This window comes from Cetorhinus maximus, chromosome 3, assembly GCF_964194155.1.
Source record: "Cetorhinus maximus chromosome 3, sCetMax3.hap1.1, whole genome shotgun sequence".
Lineage (NCBI taxonomy): Eukaryota > Metazoa > Chordata > Chondrichthyes > Lamniformes > Cetorhinidae > Cetorhinus > Cetorhinus maximus.
In genome coordinates this window covers 102,366,515-102,386,638 of record NC_135881.1, presented here as the reverse complement: position 1 = coordinate 102,386,638, position 20,124 = coordinate 102,366,515, and the positions used below count along the sequence as shown (strand labels likewise).

The following is a 20,124-nucleotide window of genomic DNA, read 5'->3' as shown; positions in this document are numbered from 1 at the left end:
CCCTCGCTCTGGGGCCTTCTGTCGCCCTCGCTCTGGGGCCTTCTGTCGCCCTCGCTCTGGGGCCTTCTGTCGCCCTCGCTCTGGGGCCTTCTGTCGCCCTCGCTCTGGGGCCTTCTGTCGCCCTCGCTCTGGGGCCTTCTGTCGCCCTCGCTCTGGGGCCTTCTGTCGCCCTCGCTCTGGGGCCTTCTGTCGCCCTCGCTCTGGGGCCTTCTGTCGCCCTCGCTCTGGGGCCTTCTGTCGCCCTCGCTCTGGGGCCTTCTGTCGCCCTCGCTCTGGGGCCTTCTGTCGCCCTCGCTCTGGGGCCTTCTGTCGCCCTCGCTCTGGGGCCTTCTGTCGCCCTCGCTCTGGGGCCTTCTGTCGCCCTCGCTCTGGGGCCTTCTGTCGCCCTCGCTCTGGGGCCTTCTGTCGCCCTCGCTCTGGGGCCTTCTGTCGCCCTCGCTCTGGGGCCTTCTGTCGCCCTCGCTCTGGGGCCTTCTGTCGCCCTCGCTCTGGGGCCTTCTGTCGCCCTCGCTCTGGGGCCTTCTGTCGCCCTCGCTCTGGGGCCTTCTGTCGCCCTCGCTCTGGGGCCTTCTGTCGCCCTCGCTCTGGGGCCTTCTGTCGCCCTCGCTCTGGGGCCTTCTGTCGCCCTCGCTCTGGGGCCTTCTGTCGCCCTCGCTCTGGGGCCTTCTGTCGCCCTCGCTCTGGGGCCTTCTGTCGCCCTCGCTCTGGGGCCTTCTGTCGCCCTCGCTCTGGGGCCTTCTGTCGCCCTCGCTCTGGGGCCTTCTGTCGCCCTCGCTCTGGGGCCTTCTGTCGCCCTCGCTCTGGGGCCTTCTGTCGCCCTCGCTCTGGGGCCTTCTGTCGCCCTCGCTCTGGGGCCTTCTGTCGCCCTCGCTCTGGGGCCTTCTGTCGCCCTCGCTCTGGGGCCTTCTGTCGCCCTCGCTCTGGGGCCTTCTGTCGCCCTCGCTCTGGGGCCTTCTGTCGCCCTCGCTCTGGGGCCTTCTGTCGCCCTCGCTCTGGGGCCTTCTGTCGCCCTCGCTCTGGGGCCTTCTGTCGCCCTCGCTCTGGGGCCTTCTGTCGCCCTCGCTCTGGGGCCTTCTGTCGCCCTCGCTCTGGGGCCTTCTGTCGCCCTCGCTCTGGGGCCTTCTGTCGCCCTCGCTCTGGGGCCTTCTGTCGCCCTCGCTCTGGGGCCTTCTGTCGCCCTCGCTCTGGGGCCTTCTGTCGCCCTCGCTCTGGGGCCTTCTGTCGCCCTCGCTCTGGGGCCTTCTGTCGCCCTCGCTCTGGGGCCTTCTGTCGCCCTCGCTCTGGGGCCTTCTGTCGCCCTCGCTCTGGGGCCTTCTGTCGCCCTCGCTCTGGGGCCTTCTGTCGCCCTCGCTCTGGGGCCTTCTGTCGCCCTCGCTCTGGGGCCTTCTGTCGCCCTCGCTCTGGGGCCTTCTGTCGCCCTCGCTCTGGGGCCTTCTGTCGCCCTCGCTCTGGGGCCTTCTGTCGCCCTCGCTCTGGGGCCTTCTGTCGCCCTCGCTCTGGGGCCTTCTGTCGCCCTCGCTCTGGGGCCTTCTGTCGCCCTCGCTCTGGGGCCTTCTGTCGCCCTCGCTCTGGGGCCTTCTGTCGCCCTCGCTCTGGGGCCTTCTGTCGCCCTCGCTCTGGGGCCTTCTGTCGCCCTCGCTCTGGGGCCTTCTGTCGCCCTCGCTCTGGGGCCTTCTGTCGCCCTCGCTCTGGGGCCTTCTGTCGCCCTCGCTCTGGGGCCTTCTGTCGCCCTCGCTCTGGGGCCTTCTGTCGCCCTCGCTCTGGGGCCTTCTGTCGCCCTCGCTCTGGGGCCTTCTGTCGCCCTCGCTCTGGGGCCTTCTGTCGCCCTCGCTCTGGGGCCTTCTGTCGCCCTCGCTCTGGGGCCTTCTGTCGCCCTCGCTCTGGGGCCTTCTGTCGCCCTCGCTCTGGGGCCTTCTGTCGCCCTCGCTCTGGGGCCTTCTGTCGCCCTCGCTCTGGGGCCTTCTGTCGCCCTCGCTCTGGGGCCTTCTGTCGCCCTCGCTCTGGGGCCTTCTGTCGCCCTCGCTCTGGGGCCTTCTGTCGCCCTCGCTCTGGGGCCTTCTGTCGCCCTCGCTCTGGGGCCTTCTGTCGCCCTCGCTCTGGGGCCTTCTGTCGCCCTCGCTCTGGGGCCTTCTGTCGCCCTCGCTCTGGGGCCTTCTGTCGCCCTCGCTCTGGGGCCTTCTGTCGCCCTCGCTCTGGGGCCTTCTGTCGCCCTCGCTCTGGGGCCTTCTGTCGCCCTCGCTCTGGGGCCTTCTGTCGCCCTCGCTCTGGGGCCTTCTGTCGCCCTCGCTCTGGGGCCTTCTGTCGCCCTCGCTCTGGGGCCTTCTGTCGCCCTCGCTCTGGGGCCTTCTGTCGCCCTCGCTCTGGGGCCTTCTGTCGCCCTCGCTCTGGGGCCTTCTGTCGCCCTCGCTCTGGGGCCTTCTGTCGCCCTCGCTCTGGGGCCTTCTGTCGCCCTCGCTCTGGGGCCTTCTGTCGCCCTCGCTCTGGGGCCTTCTGTCGCCCTCGCTCTGGGGCCTTCTGTCGCCCTCGCTCTGGGGCCTTCTGTCGCCCTCGCTCTGGGGCCTTCTGTCGCCCTCGCTCTGGGGCCTTCTGTCGCCCTCGCTCTGGGGCCTTCTGTCGCCCTCGCTCTGGGGCCTTCTGTCGCCCTCGCTCTGGGGCCTTCTGTCGCCCTCGCTCTGGGGCCTTCTGTCGCCCTCGCTCTGGGGCCTTCTGTCGCCCTCGCTCTGGGGCCTTCTGTCGCCCTCGCTCTGGGGCCTTCTGTCGCCCTCGCTCTGGGGCCTTCTGTCGCCCTCGCTCTGGGGCCTTCTGTCGCCCTCGCTCTGGGGCCTTCTGTCGCCCTCGCTCTGGGGCCTTCTGTCGCCCTCGCTCTGGGGCCTTCTGTCGCCCTCGCTCTGGGGCCTTCTGTCGCCCTCGCTCTGGGGCCTTCTGTCGCCCTCGCTCTGGGGCCTTCTGTCGCCCTCGCTCTGGGGCCTTCTGTCGCCCTCGCTCTGGGGCCTTCTGTCGCCCTCGCTCTGGGGCCTTCTGTCGCCCTCGCTCTGGGGCCTTCTGTCGCCCTCGCTCTGGGGCCTTCTGTCGCCCTCGCTCTGGGGCCTTCTGTCGCCCTCGCTCTGGGGCCTTCTGTCGCCCTCGCTCTGGGGCCTTCTGTCGCCCTCGCTCTGGGGCCTTCTGTCGCCCTCGCTCTGGGGCCTTCTGTCGCCCTCGCTCTGGGGCCTTCTGTCGCCCTCGCTCTGGGGCCTTCTGTCGCCCTCGCTCTGGGGCCTTCTGTCGCCCTCGCTCTGGGGCCTTCTGTCGCCCTCGCTCTGGGGCCTTCTGTCGCCCTCGCTCTGGGGCCTTCTGTCGCCCTCGCTCTGGGGCCTTCTGTCGCCCTCGCTCTGGGGCCTTCTGTCGCCCTCGCTCTGGGGCCTTCTGTCGCCCTCGCTCTGGGGCCTTCTGTCGCCCTCGCTCTGGGGCCTTCTGTCGCCCTCGCTCTGGGGCCTTCTGTCGCCCTCGCTCTGGGGCCTTCTGTCGCCCTCGCTCTGGGGCCTTCTGTCGCCCTCGCTCTGGGGCCTTCTGTCGCCCTCGCTCTGGGGCCTTCTGTCGCCCTCGCTCTGGGGCCTTCTGTCGCCCTCGCTCTGGGGCCTTCTGTCGCCCTCGCTCTGGGGCCTTCTGTCGCCCTCGCTCTGGGGCCTTCTGTCGCCCTCGCTCTGGGGCCTTCTGTCGCCCTCGCTCTGGGGCCTTCTGTCGCCCTCGCTCTGGGGCCTTCTGTCGCCCTCGCTCTGGGGCCTTCTGTCGCCCTCGCTCTGGGGCCTTCTGTCGCCCTCGCTCTGGGGCCTTCTGTCGCCCTCGCTCTGGGGCCTTCTGTCGCCCTCGCTCTGGGGCCTTCTGTCGCCCTCGCTCTGGGGCCTTCTGTCGCCCTCGCTCTGGGGCCTTCTGTCGCCCTCGCTCTGGGGCCTTCTGTCGCCCTCGCTCTGGGGCCTTCTGTCGCCCTCGCTCTGGGGCCTTCTGTCGCCCTCGCTCTGGGGCCTTCTGTCGCCCTCGCTCTGGGGCCTTCTGTCGCCCTCGCTCTGGGGCCTTCTGTCGCCCTCGCTCTGGGGCCTTCTGTCGCCCTCGCTCTGGGGCCTTCTGTCGCCCTCGCTCTGGGGCCTTCTGTCGCCCTCGCTCTGGGGCCTTCTGTCGCCCTCGCTCTGGGGCCTTCTGTCGCCCTCGCTCTGGGGCCTTCTGTCGCCCTCGCTCTGGGGCCTTCTGTCGCCCTCGCTCTGGGGCCTTCTGTCGCCCTCGCTCTGGGGCCTTCTGTCGCCCTCGCTCTGGGGCCTTCTGTCGCCCTCGCTCTGGGGCCTTCTGTCGCCCTCGCTCTGGGGCCTTCTGTCGCCCTTGGTGCGATATTGGGGGTGTGCTAGACTTTCTTCTAGGGTCTGCCGTCTCTACAACTTGGAGTTTAAAATATCTGTCAAAAACTTTTAATATCTCACCAAATGTTGTTGAGTATTGATCTATATGTTGGCTGTAGAGTACTTCACCAGCAAATGAACCAAAGACGAGTTAAAAACTTATCAACTTGTATTTCTTCTGATTCCTTATTTAATTTTGTACTTCTCCTGTACACTAAAAGTAGTCTTCTATAAGACTCCCATTCTTTGCTCTGGTTTAGCCCTTTCCTTTGCCAAAATGGCTCTGGCTCTACAAATTTGCTGTCCATGGCCATTATTTTTTGTTGTTACCGCTTTAAATATCACTGCCCCTTTAAAGCAGTGACTTTTTTTTTTAAAACATCAGGCTATCTCTGCAGTCTGTTAGTTTTGTTGTTCTGGATTTCCCACACTGTTCTGATCTTCGCAGGCTCTACAGCAATCGGCCACTTCGTTTTTTTTTAAGCTTGTAGAACTTTTCCCTTTTTCAAAAGGAAAGCCACCGCAGCGATCTCTTTTCTGGGCAATCTTTTCTCACCCCTCTTTTACATCTGCATGTCCTTTTTTTGAACTCTGCAGGGTCTTCTTTTGCTTTGCCAGCCGATTTTTATTTAACTTTTTTTTAAAAACTTGCAGCTTTCAACTTCTCTATGGATGTGCTGAGCCATGGGACCACCGCCTATTCTATAACGCAAGTACAGCTTTTTTATAATTTTTGCTCACCTTCTTGTGAGCTGTTCAGTATTGACAATGTGTCACTCAGGATCTTGTAATTTTTGTAGTTTTGCACAGTCTTATGATCTAACTAAGTGTCTTAACTCAGCGTCACTCAGGGTCTTGCAAGTTTTTTGCACTGTTGCTCACCTGCCTTGAGATCTAAGCAGTTTTATTTGCTCTGCTTCACTCAGGGGTCTTGCAATGGACCTCCACTCACTCTGGTGGATTCCTCAACTTCTAAGTCTGTAAAAAAGCTTCTTTAACTGTTTCTTATTTTTTTTTCTTCGATGCACATCTCTCTAGTTAGGTTTCAGCTGCTTTTAGCTTTACATATCTTGGGATACTTTTCTGGGCTCATCGTTTAAAATGCCACCTTTCTTATCACTGCTGATCACCAAGTTGTGTACCACCGCTGATCACCATGTTGTGTTCCAGCGCTGATCATCATGTTGCATCATAGATTCGTTTGATGTCTACATGATGAGATCTTGAGACTTGTATATTTAAACATGAATCATTTATTGGTAATCTAACTAATTACAGGTTCCAGTTAAAGGCATGCATGGTGCTGCTACCAACTGTCAAGAACTACCACCAGCTGCTTCAAGGATGTTCTCTCTGGGTCTAACACCATGTGACTCTATACATCATACAGTGGGCAGTGCTATTTTCCAGTAACATGTTAATCAGTGCTCTGCCAAGTACATTTACATCACAATGGCATGCAGGCACATGCGACATCATACAACTCTTTAGGATAGGGTCTTCTGACTAGGAAGGTAGTCAGGGACAGGAGGATATGACTGCAGATGAGGCAGGTAAGAGGACCCAGAGTACAGGAGTGCTGGAATGTCAGCCTCTACAATTCTACAACAGGTTTGAGGCTTTTTCAGCTTGTTTGGATTGGGGGGGGTTATTAGAGGGTGGATAAGCTGACTGACCATGGCACTGTGCTACAGGAAGCCATTCAAGTGGGGGAAGAAAAATGGAATGTAGGAAACAGTATAGCAAGGGAGATTGACACTGTTCTCTGTAACAAAGAGCAAGAGTTCAGGCAGCTATGTTGCCTGCCCGGTGCCAAGGTTTGCAACATTTGCTAAGGGCTGGGGAAGAACTTAACGTGGGAGGGGGAGGATCCAGCTGTTGTGGTCCATGTAGGTACCAATGACATAAGCAGGACAAGAAAGAAGGTTCTGCATAGTCAGTATGAGGACTTGGGTATCAAATTAAGAAGCAGAACCTCAAGGGTAATAATCTCCAAATTATTACCTGAGCCACATGCAAATTGGCATGGGGCAAATAAAATTAGAGAAATTAATGCGTGGCTCAAAGACTAGGGTGGGAAAAGAGGGTACCAGTTCATGGGTGATTGGCACCAGTATTGGAAAAAATAGGGGTTGTTCCCATTTTGGGACAGTCTACACCTGAACTGTGCTGGGACCAGTGATCTAACAAGATGCAAAACTAGGGAAGTAGAGGGGGCTTCAAAAATATTCAATGACCCCGCCTCCACCACCTTCTGAGGCCGAGTGTTCCAAAATCACACAACCCTCGGAAAAAATTTCTCCTCATCTGTCCTAAAAGGGCAACCCCTAATTTTAAAACAGTGCCCCCTAGTTCTGGACTTACCCACAAGAGGAAACATCATTTTGGCATACACCTTGTCAAGGCCTTCCGGATCTTATATACTTCAATCAGATCGCCCCTCACTCTTCCAAACTCCAGTGGAAACAAGCCCAGTCTGTCCAACCTTTCCTCATAAGACAACTCACTCATTCCAGGTATCAATCTAGTAAACCTCCTTTGAACCGCCTCCAAAGCATTTACATCCTTCCCTTTATAAGGAGACCAAAACTGCACACGGTATTCAAGGTGTGGCCCCACCAATGCCCTGTATAACTGAAGCATAACATCCTCACTTTTATGTTCAATCTCTCTCATAATTAAGGATAGCATTCCATTTGCCTTCTTAATTATTTACTGTACCTGCATACTAACTTTTTGTGACTCGTACTAGAACACCTAGATCCCTCTGCACCTCAGAATTATGCAGCCGGTCTCCATTTAAGTAATACTCTGCTTTTTTGTTCTTCCTGCCAAAGTGAACAACTTCACATTTTCCCACATTAAACTCCATTTGCCCACTCACTCAACCTACCCACACCCATCTGCAACCTCCTCATGTCCTCTTCACAACATAATTTCCTACCTATCTTTGTGTCATCTGCAGATTTAGCTACCATGACTTCACTTCCCTCATCTAAGTTATTGATGTAAATCGTACAAAGTTGAGACCCCAGTACAGACCCCTGGTTGACTCCACTCGTCACATCCTGCCAATCTGAAAAAGACCCATATATGTATACTCTGTTTCTGCCAGCCAGCCAATGTTCTATACATGCTAGTATGTTATCCCCTACACCATGTCCTTTTATTTATATAAAGTACCTCAAAAGCATTCTAAGAACTCCTCATCCAGGCTACTACTGCCAATCTGATTTTTCCAGTTTGCGTGTAGATTAAAATCACCCATGATTACTGCCGTCCCTTTCTCACAAGCACACAATATTTTCTCTTGAATACTTTGTCCTACACTGTGGCTACTGTTAGGGGGCTTGTAGACCACTCCCACTAGTGACTTTTTTCCCCTGCTATTCCTCATCTCCACCCAAGCCGATTCTACATCCTGATATCCTGAGCCAAAATCATCTCTAACTATTGCACCAATGCCCTCTTTGATTAACAGTGCTAACCCTCCACATTTACCTAGCTTCCTATTCTTCTTGAATGCCATGTACCTCTCAATATTAAGGACCCAATCTTTGTCATCCTGCAGCCATGACTCCATAATTGCTATCAGGTCATACTTATTTACTTCAGTGTGGGCCATCAATTCATTTACTTTGTAATGAATGCTACATGCATTCAGATAGAGAGCCTTCAGTTTTGTCTTTTTGTTGCCTTTGTAACATTTAGTCTTGACGGTTGATGTATTCTTCGGCATTTTCTCTGTCCCTTCCTGTCATTCTCTGACCCTCATTTCTCAAATTACTATTTTGTTCTCCTGTCTTGGCATTACACCTTGAACTACTGCCTCTACCTATGCTTGATCCCTCAAGTTTAGTTTAAAGCCCTCTCTACTTCCCTAGTTATGTGATTTGCCAGGACACTCACCCCAGCACGCTTCAAATGTAAGCCGTCTCAACAGTACAGCCCCGACTTTCCCCAGTCAGTGTCCCACAAACTGGAACCCACTTCTCCCACACCAATCTTTGAGCCACATATTTGTCTCTCTAATTTTATTTGCCCTATGCCAATTTGCATGTGGCTCATATAATAATCCAGGGATTATTACCTTTGAGGTTCTGCTTCTTAATTTGGTACCGAGCTCCTCATACTGACTTTACATATCCTCTTTCCTATTTCTACCTATGTCATTGGTACCTACATGGACCACAAAAACTGGATCCTCCCCCTCCCACTGCAAGTCCCTCTCCAGCCCTGATCAGATGGCCTGTAACCTGGCACCATAAGGCAGGCAAAATAGTTGTCTGGACTCTCGCTCTTTGCTGCAAAGAACAGTGAATATCCCCCTCACTATACTATCCCCTACTACCACTTCAGTCCTTATTTCTTCCCCTCCACTGCTTGAACGGCTTCCTGTACCACAGTACCATGGCCAGCCAGCTCATCCATCTTGCAGACTTCGCTTTCATCCACACAGGTTGTGAGCGCCTCAAACCTGTCTGACAATTGCAAAGTCTGAGGCTCCTCCACTATTGTCTTCTTCATCCCATTACCTGCTGCACTGACAGTCACATCCTCCTGTCCCTTACTGCTGACCATAACAAATGAGCCTCTTCTAAGAGGTGTGACTGTCTTCTAAAACAAAATATCCAGGTTTTTTACCCCCTCCCTCATGTTGCACAGTCTGCATTTTGGCTTCTAGATCAGTAATCCTGTTCCGGAATTCCTCAAGCTGCTTACACTTCCTGCAGACATATTTGTCATGGATCGCCTTGGTGTGCAAAGGCTCCCACGTCTCACAGCTGCAACATAACACCTGTCCCACCATTCTAACTTATGTTATTTAGTTAATTTACTTTATTCCTATGTATGCTACAATTTACTACGTTTATTGAATGCTAGTACCACTGACAACTAAAAGGTTATATGCTTTTTAACTACAAAGGTATATGTTTTAGATGTTTATTTAAATTACTTTATTTTTATTGGGTTTTTTAAATCTTGATTGTTTTATTTTATTTTTGAAGTCTTCAAATTTTGGTTTATTATTTTAAAGTTTTAGCTCTTTTTATTTATAGATCTACCTGAACGTGCCTAAGCTGGTTTCTCATACACTGTCCCTTAGACTGTCCGTCCAATCAACTTACTAGCTTCCTGTGACGTCACAGTTGCTTCTCACCAGCCACCACCAAGGTGAGACCACATCTGGAGTATTGTGTACAGTATTGGTCTCCTTATTTCAGGACGGATGTAAATGCTTTTGAAGCAATTCAGTGAAGGTTTACTAGGCTAATACCAGGAATGAGCGGGTTGTCTGATGAGAAAAGGTTGGACAGGTTAGGCTTGTATCCATTGGAGAATAGAAGAGTAAGAAGCAAGTTGATTGAAACCTTTAAGATCCTGAGGGGTCTTAACAAAGTGGATGTGGAGTGGATGTTTCCTCTTGTGGGAAAATCTAGAACCAGGGGTCGGGGTTTAAAAATAAGGGGTCGCTCATTTAAGACAGAGTTGAAGAGAAATTTTCTCTCTCAGAAGGTCAAGAGTCTTTGGAACTCTAGTCCTCAAAAGGCAGTGGAAGCAGAGTCTTTGAATATTTTTAAGGCAGAATTAGATAGATTCTTGATAAAGGGGGTGAAAGGTTATCAGGGGTAGACAGGAACGTGGGGTGGAGGTTACAATCAGATCAGCCATGATCTTATTGAATGGCGAAGCATGCTTGAGGGGCCAAGTGGCCTAATCCTGCTCCTAATTAGTTTGTTCATACAAACCCGCCCCCACCACACATTTGCATGTTTCACATGCCCATCACCAGCCCTGTAAATTATATTATAAAGTTGTATGGATGCTAGCTCCTGATACAAAAGTGGGAATGGCACCCTCTTCCAATTCCGCCAACAGGAATGGCACACCGCTGATTAATTTCTGCCCATGGATTACAAATGCAAGGAAGTTATGACGAACTTTTATAAAATCATTTGCTACATGGTTCAGCCTCAACTGAAGTATTTTGTCCAATTATGGGCACCACACTTTAAGAAACATGTGAATTCATTGCAGAGGGTGCAGAATGGTTCAGGGATGAGAAACTTAAGTTATGAGGATAGACTGACGAAGCTAAGCCGGGGGGGAGTGGAATGTTCTCTTTTGTGGCTGCCATATCATGCCTGCAAGGATATCATATTCCTAACTTTCAAAAGATACAGACTTCAGTCAATGCTGACGATTGAAAATTGACGATATACTAATGTTATTGGCCAATAGGTAGGTATGTGCGTGTCTTATTGGATAAAAGGCACCAGGTCTGAAGGCTTTGATGTAACAAAAGATAAGCTAGGTTTGAAATGACAAATAGGTAAACATGGGGGAAGTTTAAAATGTAAGGTGTAAAAGGACATTCACATTTTTAAATAAACCAGGCTAGACTGTTTTGAAGGGGGAGTAAAATGTGTCACCTAGCCAGGTGAAGTTCAGAAATAGTGGCCAGGATTTTACCTATGGTGGCCGCGCTGGGCAGGAGCGGAGCCAATCGCCGGCCACAATCGGCTCCGCACCGCCATTTTACGCAGGCAGGCCAATTAAGGACCGCCCAGTGTGAATCGCAGCTCCCGAGGACAGCAGGAAGGGGCACGCGGCAGAGGCCAATGGCAACCCAGCGGCCGATTCAGAAACGGCGCAGGGAGCCTTCCAAAGGCTGCCAACGATGGCTCACAGGAGGATGTCAGACAGCGCTCTCGGAGAGCAGGCTAGGCAGGAGGGCAGGTCGGCGGTGCACTCTGCCCCAAGATATTCGGATGAGTGCCTCGCTGCCCTCCGAGGAAGTGGCAGCACGCCGTGGCATCCTTGTGCCAAGGAATGGGAGGAGGTGGCCCCCCCCCACATAATAAAACCTGCCTAGGAGGAGGTGACAGGAAGGGTCAGCTCCCACAATGTGATGAGACATACCTGGGTGCAGTGCCAGAAAGAGTTTTAATGACCTCTTGCGATCATGGAAGGTGAGTTCCGTGTTGGCATGGGTCACTTATCACAGCGGTTAGGTAGACCCCCCCCCCCCCACCAAACGGCAACCCTCCGCAACTCAGAATTTTGTTTTTGTATTCATTCATTCACGGGATGTGGGCTTCGCTGGGTGGGCCAGCATTTATTGCCCATCCCTAGTTGCCCGAGAGGGTGGTGCTGAGCTGCCTTCTGTACCCACTACATGTAGTGCAGGAATACCCACAGTGCTGTTTGGGGGCGAGCTCCAGGATTTTGACCCAGCCACAGTGGTGGAGCGCCGAAACATTTCAAAGTCAGGATGCTGAGTGACTTGGAGGGGAACTTCCAGGTGGCGCGTACCCATCTATCTGCTGCCATTCTAGGTGGTAGCGCTCGTGGGTTTGGAAGGTCTTAGAATGTGAGTGGCAAATGTGATGGAGGAAGCATCTGGGCAAGGGGGTCAGCCCTGGCTGGTTGAAGTGAGTGTATGGCGGCTCCAGGGTCACAAATTGGATGAGCCCTGCAAGGTTTTCCTGAGGTGGGGGTGGCAATGGCATTGCAGGTACAGGGTGGACTAATCAATGTTCCTCTCCTTTCAGGAGAAGACAGCATACAGTAATGCCATCGGCTGCGGACTGCTGGAGGGCAACCTCACCATCTCATCATGACCAGATACAAGAGGCACTCGAGCTGGAGAGGTGCCATGCACCCAGGTCAGCCGGCCAGTAAGGTTGGGGTGACAATGGGAGGTAAGAGTGCCATGCACTGAGGTCACAATGTCTGAGTGTGCAAACATTCCACTGTTGACTGTATATTGATTTCAGCATCCAACATGGGATCCCCATTGATAATCGAAGGAGGAGCGCATCCTGATCCGGGTGCCAGGCATGCACATTAACAGTGTAACAACTTCTACTATCAAACGTCCTTGTTCTTCTTTTCAGCCTCACCGGAGCATGCCCGGACTCAGGAGGCAGAGGGACCGCCTCTGACTCCTGAGGGCCCAGCATCAGCGTCACACCCTCTCAGCCAGGCAGGCACCAGCGCAGATACCAACATCTCGGTGCACAGCGGTGAGGGCAATTCACACTCACTTGAGGTGCAGGCAGAGACAGAGAGTGCCCAGGGCGCCAGCAGTCGAAGGACTGCTGGGGATCAGGAACATGCTCAGTCGGTGGCTCAGATATGCCTCTGGAGTCAGCCCTGAGGCAGCAGATGCTGCAAATCCAGCAGGGTGTGCGAGAGAATATGGCGGAGATACATGAGGGAATACGTGCCATGGTCTCCGTGATGGAGGAGTCCATGTGGACTCCAATGCAATGCAATGACCCTCATGGTCGAGCGCAATGCCTCCTCCATGGAGAGAGAGTGGCGACTCTCATGGAGAGGCTCCTCCAGGAAAACAATCAGGGCTTCCTGGGTATGTGCACAGATCCGCAAGCCCTCAGTGGCATTGACCTCAGGTGGTCAGTGTAAGTGTGGGAGATGGATTGGGTACCCGGTATCCCAGCTAGTTGCCCATCCATCAGTGGTGAGCAGGGAGGTCCAAAGCCGCCTCACGTTGGTTCACGAGCTGCTTGTCGTCTCTGTGGGCTCCTCTCAGGGCGCTCCGGATGATGGCAGCAGCTCCTCCGCCCCTCTGCCAGTGACTGTGGCATCTGATGAGGCTGCGGCAACTGGGGAGATGCCAACCATGCCACTGGCTGCTCCCTCCCAGTCAGGACCAGCACAGGTTCCACGAGCCAGAAGACGCCCGCTGAGGTCATCAAGGCCAACAGGACAGCAGAGTGAGCAGGCTGTCTCATATGCCGGTGCCAGCGAGGGAGAGCACCTAGACGTAGCACTCGCAAACGTAAACATAAACCACCTTAGGCACACCATGGGCTTATCACTGCCGGTTTTCTTTTGACCCCCGTTTCAGTTGCTTTTAAGTAGGTGTGCCGTTCAACACCTTTTAAGGACTTTGATTTCTGTATGCAAGTATGCAATCATTAAATGTTTTCGTTCTCAACAAGCCTCTGGGTGCTTCATTAGTTCCACAGGTTAAGGGGAATCCATGATGTTCTGAGTGACTTGTATGTCATTGAGCTTTATTGACAAGGCACATAGTTAATGTTCCTAACCAGGCAAATGTTGCTCTCAGCTATCGAGTATGGAGCCTGCAGTCCTGGCATGTGTTGGAAGTTTATCTTTGGTAGGCTAGCTGAAGGAGCATTGGATAAAAGCCTCCCGGGTGTCCCTGCCTCCCTGGAGGTTGTCTGGGTCAGCATCTATCCCCTCAGCGTTCTCCTGAGCGTGCTCGTCCTCGGATTCACTACTGGACTCATTGTCTGCAGCCAGAGCATCTGCGTCCACATCGTCTTCCTCCACTGCGTCCCCCCCTGTCCAGTGCCAGATTGTGGAGAGTGCAGCATGCAACCACTATCAGCGACACACGATCTGGGGGGTATTGCAGTGCTTAATGGTTCAGGCATTGGAAGCGCATCTTGAAAAGACTGATAGTTCTCTCTACCATGACCTTGTGGAGGCGTGGCTCCTGTTGTACTGCTGCTCAGCCTCTGTTCTTGGATGGCGGAGGGGTGTCATGAGCCACCTTTTGAGGGGATAGCCCTTGTCACCCACCAGCCATCCATCTGGGCGGGCTGAAGCGCTGAAGAGCCTCGGCACCTGGGAGTGTCTCACGACGTAGGCGTCATGGGAGCTGCCTGGGTACCTTGCACAGACTTGCAGAATCTGCATCCTATGGTCACACACTATCTGCACCTTCATGGAGTGGAAGCCCTTCCTGTTGACGAAGGCACCGGGCTCACCCACTGGTGCCTTGATGGTCACATGTGTGCAATTGATTGCACCCTGAATGCGGGGGAACCCAGCAATCGCTGCAAAGCCTCTGACTCGCTCTGTCTAGCTCGCCTCGTCTGAGCAGTAGTGAATGGAAGTCAATGCACGCCTGAACAGAGCATCTGTCACCAGCTTGACAACTGTGGACAGCTGACTGGGGGACTCCACAAATATCACCCACCGGCCCCTGGAAAGATCCAGAGGCATTGAAGTTGAGGGCAGCCGTGACCTTCAGCGCCACTGGCATGGGGTGTCCAACCACACAATTGGAGCTGATCTCATGGCCGATCATCTGACAGATGGAGGTCACTGTCTCCCTTGAGAGACGGAGCCTCCTTCGGCACTGCACCTCAGACATATTGTGGTAGCTGCATCACCGCCTGTAAACCCTGGCAGCAGGATAGTGGCGTCTTCTGCGGCCCCTTCAACCATGGACTTCCTGTTGGCCCTGTCCCCTTGTGCCTGCGCCTGTCCTCCCAAAGGTGGGTCCCCTGAAGGCTGAATATTGACACCTGGCCTCCTCCCCCTTCTGGCCCTCCCTCCTTCCTCAGAGAAGGTGCCTCCAGTAGAGAACACAATCCCCATTCCCAGAGTAAGGGAAGGTTGTATGATACCTGCAAGGCCCCAAGTGTTATGATTCCTCCAGAGTCCTCAACTGAAGCCTGTTCTTTCTGTCAAAGCTCTGAAGAGAATTGAAGTTGTCCTGGTCACACAAGAAAGTAGCAGTAAGTTTAAAAACTAAGAGAGTAACAACTCGCATTAGCGAGCCCACTCACCCCGCTTATCCCATCCGTGGATGGGGGTTTTTAAAAACGTGGCCTACTCGCCTGCCCGTTGCGCCCGTGCAATGCACAGAAAAATCGCACAGGCTGTGAAAAATTGCTGTCAATTACTGCCTCAAGGGCCTTAACTGGCCCGTTAATTAATGGCGGGTGCACCTCAGAACTCATAGCGCCCACCCTCAAAAATACCGCAATGGCACGCCGTGACGCATGGCCGACATCATCGCACGTCATTATACGCGTCAGCGTGTCGGGCCTGCCCCTGCACGCTGATGGCAAAATTCTGCCCAGTGTGTTTATTTTTTCCCAAAGATTACTGGTAAAATTGGTACTATGATAATTTTTTATGATCAGGGAGGTAAAGTCCAAAGACATAGTGAAACAATGGGAATTTGCATTCAATGGGGAAAATATGTATCAAGGAGAGAAGGCAGGCATTTTAAAGATCTAACAAGCATGAAACACCTTCAGCAGCTAAGCCTCAAGCTGCTGTTTACAAAGAATTGAAGTTAAGGAAACTCACATTGAATTGGATTGTTCAGGATATCATGTTTCTTTGCCTGGGACTTTTAAAATCTGTGTGTTTTACTGTTGCCTTAACGGAGGTGTAACTGGGAGTCAAATTGATTAGGAAATTTAGAAGTTATTTAGTAGTAATTTGTAGACATATGTATGTGCTTAAATTCCATTAATGAACGTTTAATCAAGTTTTGTAAAAACCTATAAGGCTCGGTGGTCTTATTACTACTGAATTCAAAACCTGCATCTTGAAGCATACAAATTGCAAAAAATAGCTGTGGCAGCTATCTCAAGTTTCCCTCTGGGATTTGAGCAACTCAGTGCTGGATATATACCAAAACTCAAAATCAATAGCCCTCCCAGGCACAGTACCTACGAGCTTGACCCTTGACAAAGAAAGGTACAGAGGAATGAGTTGTCACAAGCAGGTGTGAACAGCCACCATTAAAATCCCATTGTGTAGCCGCTGCTTCTAACTTTAAACCGATGGAGGTATTGATCATGCTGGGCTGGGGTGGGGGTGGGTGTGTGGATGATCACGTAACCAAAATCGATGACAGATCACTAAATTGTTTTACTCCAAGAACCAGGGAGGGATAGGTCATTTTACAAACCAACAGGGCAAGATGGATAATCCTCCAACAAGAACAGAACCATGCCTAACCTGCTCAACCCAGACAGTGAAAAGGACTAATTTGCTTTCACCTGCCAAACTTCACTTCTACAAAAATAAAAGCAAAAAACTGCGGATGCTGGAAATCCAAAACAAAAATAAAAATACCTGAAAAAACTCAGCAGGTCTGGCAAGTTTTGTCCCACCCCTTGTCCCACCCCCCCCTTAAACCAGCTTATATTTCACCTCTCTTCTAATTTTACTTAGTTCTGTTGAAGAGTCATATGGACTCGAAACGTTAACTGTGTTCTTCTCCGCAGATGCTGCCAGTCCTGCTGAGTTTTTCCAGGTATTTTTATTTTTTCATTTCTACAAAACTTGGACACGACTCATTTGGAGACCCCAGAGGTTTTCAACTTCTATTCTTCCAAAGAACAACGAGAGAGAACACACTAATGATTTTACACATGCTTTTCTTTCAAGGACTGAAATTTGGGCACGTGATTTACTTCTTGTATTTTTTTACGCTAATAAGTTAAATGCATGCTTCGTCTCCCCAATCCATGTGTATTAGTCCGTGTGCATGAGGGAGTGAGTGTGTTTCATTGCGTTTAAATTTCCAGTGTTGTGTGAATACATATTGTCCTTTCTTTTGATTTAAATTTGGCTGCGTTTGCTGCCATCGCAGTACATGCGCAGTTCTAGCATTTGTTTACTGTTTTAGCGTAGGTCTGGATTTGCGGGGGGGGGAAAGAGAGAAATCAGGAGACACAGTGTTTAGAAATTAATGGGAATTTTTCCATTTCAACATCATCGCAGTTGGAACAAAGTTTCCAAACCTGGAGTGGGTGAGGGGGCAGGTAGTAATGGGCATGGTGCGGGGACCTACAGCATTTAAAACTGTCAATTTACCAATCACAAATCTTCACATTTCCTTCCATGCTGCCTGATCACTATTTCACTTGCCATTCAAAAAACTACTTCCACTGCCAGGAACTTCAGTTTATATTTATCTAATTGAGAAACACTACAATTCCCGTCTTCCCCTATATACTGCAGGGAACTGAAATCTGAATATGGCCCACATCATGCTTTGGAACAAATATATGATGCTTATAACAGAGCAAAATCTAAACACATGAAATTGAAGCCATTTTCTAGATCTATGTTCAGAACTAGCTTCATCCACAAAGTTCTTGAAAATCTACCCAATTTGTCCAAGCTAAACTATATCCTGCATTTTATCAAAAGCTCTACTTAGGAGATAATTGACACAGCAGAAACATCCAACATTCTATTTATAGTCAATCCAAATATCAGTTACAATGTAATGATAAAAGTTATTAAAATAAAGCCAACATAGTTTCTATGCAACATTTCTGGTATAAATATCATGCAAAATTGATGTATATCAGAACATGAATGAAAAAAAGAACAAAAGTTTAATAAAATTAAACCATCTTCCCTTTCCTTATACCACAAAGCATTGATGATCACAACTAAGGAGAATAATTCTTCAAAGCTGTGAAAAACACAATGCTTCCAGATCTACAGATCCAAAATCAAATCAAAATGTTATGAGCATTTTAACATGTGTGGAAAGGCAAAATATTCATATTATAATTAATATTGTCTCTTAATTAGTTACAAATAGAACTATATCACTCACAGGCAACATTGCTTCAAAATTTGGAGTCTGTCCTAGATAATCTGTCACATTCAGCATCACTGATCTCTTACATAAGTGGACCCTACATCCCTAATGATCAGTTTACTTTCAATGCCCATATCTAGTCTTATAATGGTGTGACCTAAGGCTGTAACAAAAGGACACTGTTTAAAAAATAACTGGATATTTTCAACTCATACACATGTTTCTCCCATCTTTCCAAAGTTGGAGCTAATGAATACACTAATGAGATGAGGCTATATGGTTTATTGTACAACAGTTAAGTAAACAGCAAATATTTATAATAACCTCGGCCTGCACTTTGAATTGATTCTGCTAAGCATTTTGTGACATAAAAGGAAAAAACAACTTTTCCCCATTAACAGGCTAAACAATCACTAACCTTCCGAAACAAATCAGTTCTATCTGGTGAAGTGTACACATCTCAATCAATCAATTTGCCAACTGGAAGTACTGAAAATTGAGCCTTTTATGTTGAATATCACCTGAACTATGGATGCACCAATGCCTTTCCAAACAAAGTAACAAAAATACGATACAATGAACTTGGCAACCAACTAAATGAGATAAGCTATTTGCTAATTGCGCCTGTGGTTCTGTCTTAATCTGAGATTACACAATTTCTAAATATTTGAATCAAGGGGGAAAAGGACCTTGAAATGTGTTTCAGGCGCATGTTAACCTACCTGGCCAACTGCTGATTAGTACAATGCATTATTGGAGATCAAAATCAAGTATTTAAGCTATTACTAAATGCATAGGCCATTCAGTGCCCAAAATGTTAATTTGTACCAAGAGTTAGGATCAGGCAGTAAGAAAGATGTACTAATCTTGAACGTACTTAATCCGCGCAATTTCCAGTGCAGTGGAATGTTCTACATCTCATTTTGATTAATTATCCACTTCAATCTGATCTTACAATGCATATTAAAGTGCACACAAACTTTAACATTAAATATTGTTTCATTCAACTGAAACTGATTTTGTGCAAGGCTGTTGGCAGATTGGAATTTTATTGTATTCTGCTCTTTAAAAGGTTATTTCTATTAATTTAAACAATCTGTTCTCATATATATCCATCTCTTAGGTCTATTTTGTTAGTAAAAACAATGATTTTTGCTCTATATATACATATACTGACCAAAGGAAATAAAGGAAAGGAGTATTGCTACCAAGGCAGATAGCTCAAGTGGGGAAATTTCCTGGCTAACCACTCAGTAGCCTCAGTAGAAAGACCCCCCAAATGCTGCGATCTTCACACCCGGGGGGGGGGAGGGGGGGCGGGGGGCAGTTATTGCAGCGTGAAGTCAGGTCTGCCATCCCCAGAAGCGGAGTGCAGGGGCACAATCAAGTGCCAAGGCAAGTTAGCTAAAAGGCCTGCCCTCTGTTCTCCCAGTGATTACATGACATTTTAGGCCCTATAGCCCTCAATGTTCATACCACCTACCCCCACACACTCCCTATGCCACCTCCATGCCAACTCATGCCCTTTTCCTTCCCCATGGCCCCTTATAACCCTCATGCCAGTCTATGGCCCTTCCATGCCAATCCAACCGCCCCCATGCTAATCTATTACCCTTCCATGCCCTCACACACCACTATGGACCCTTTCAGCCCCTATATCAACTCAATGCCAACTTATGTCCCCCCCACCCACCCCCAATGGCCCCTCATTCCCTCCATGCCAACTCATGGCCCATCCATGTCCATTCACCCAGTATACACTATGTACAGAACCAGTGAACCCCATTTTAACAATGGTATGTGTAACTGCTCAGAAAAAAAAACACCCAAACATCTTACTTTGAAAGAAAACTGCTGTTCTTACAACCCTATTACAGTGTCAACACAAAAAAAAATTATAACCACTTAAAGATGTCAATCAAGCAAAGTTCCCTCCAGCTGTCAAAATAGAACCCTACAGAGATAATCCTTTTAAGAGAGTGTGGCTTTTTACTATGATCTCTCTTATCAATATCTAAAAATTTATCTGCACAAGGTTAAGAGGTGTGAAGTGTTTGAAGCCTCTGTTATTGATACTTTAATGGTCTATTTGACTGACACTTTTCTAGAGTTGTAGGAACAGCAGTTTCTTATCAAATAAAGATTGTGAATGGATATCATTTTTCCTGAGCAGTTCCGTGCCTGCAATTGTCAGTATAGGGTTCACTGGCTCTGTACATAGTGTATACTGGAAGCATGGAGGGGGCATGAATAAAATCTTTTGAACATACCTTTTGAAATGTTCTCAAATCCAGACTAAGGTTCACAACTCCACTGAGGTCCATGAACCACAATTCATGAAGAAGCTGGCTCAACTGTACGAAAATTGCGAGGAACCACGAGATGCCTATCCGC

At 50.3% G+C, this 20,124-nt stretch overlaps 1 protein-coding gene across 1 annotated transcript in view; it reads right to left on the bottom strand.

Annotated features, from left to right (window-relative positions):
- The window catches only part of slc25a13 (solute carrier family 25 member 13), a 403,392-nt gene that overhangs the window by 322,526 nt on the left and 60,742 nt on the right, over positions 1-20,124 (bottom strand). The gene's annotated exons all lie outside the window — the stretch shown is intronic.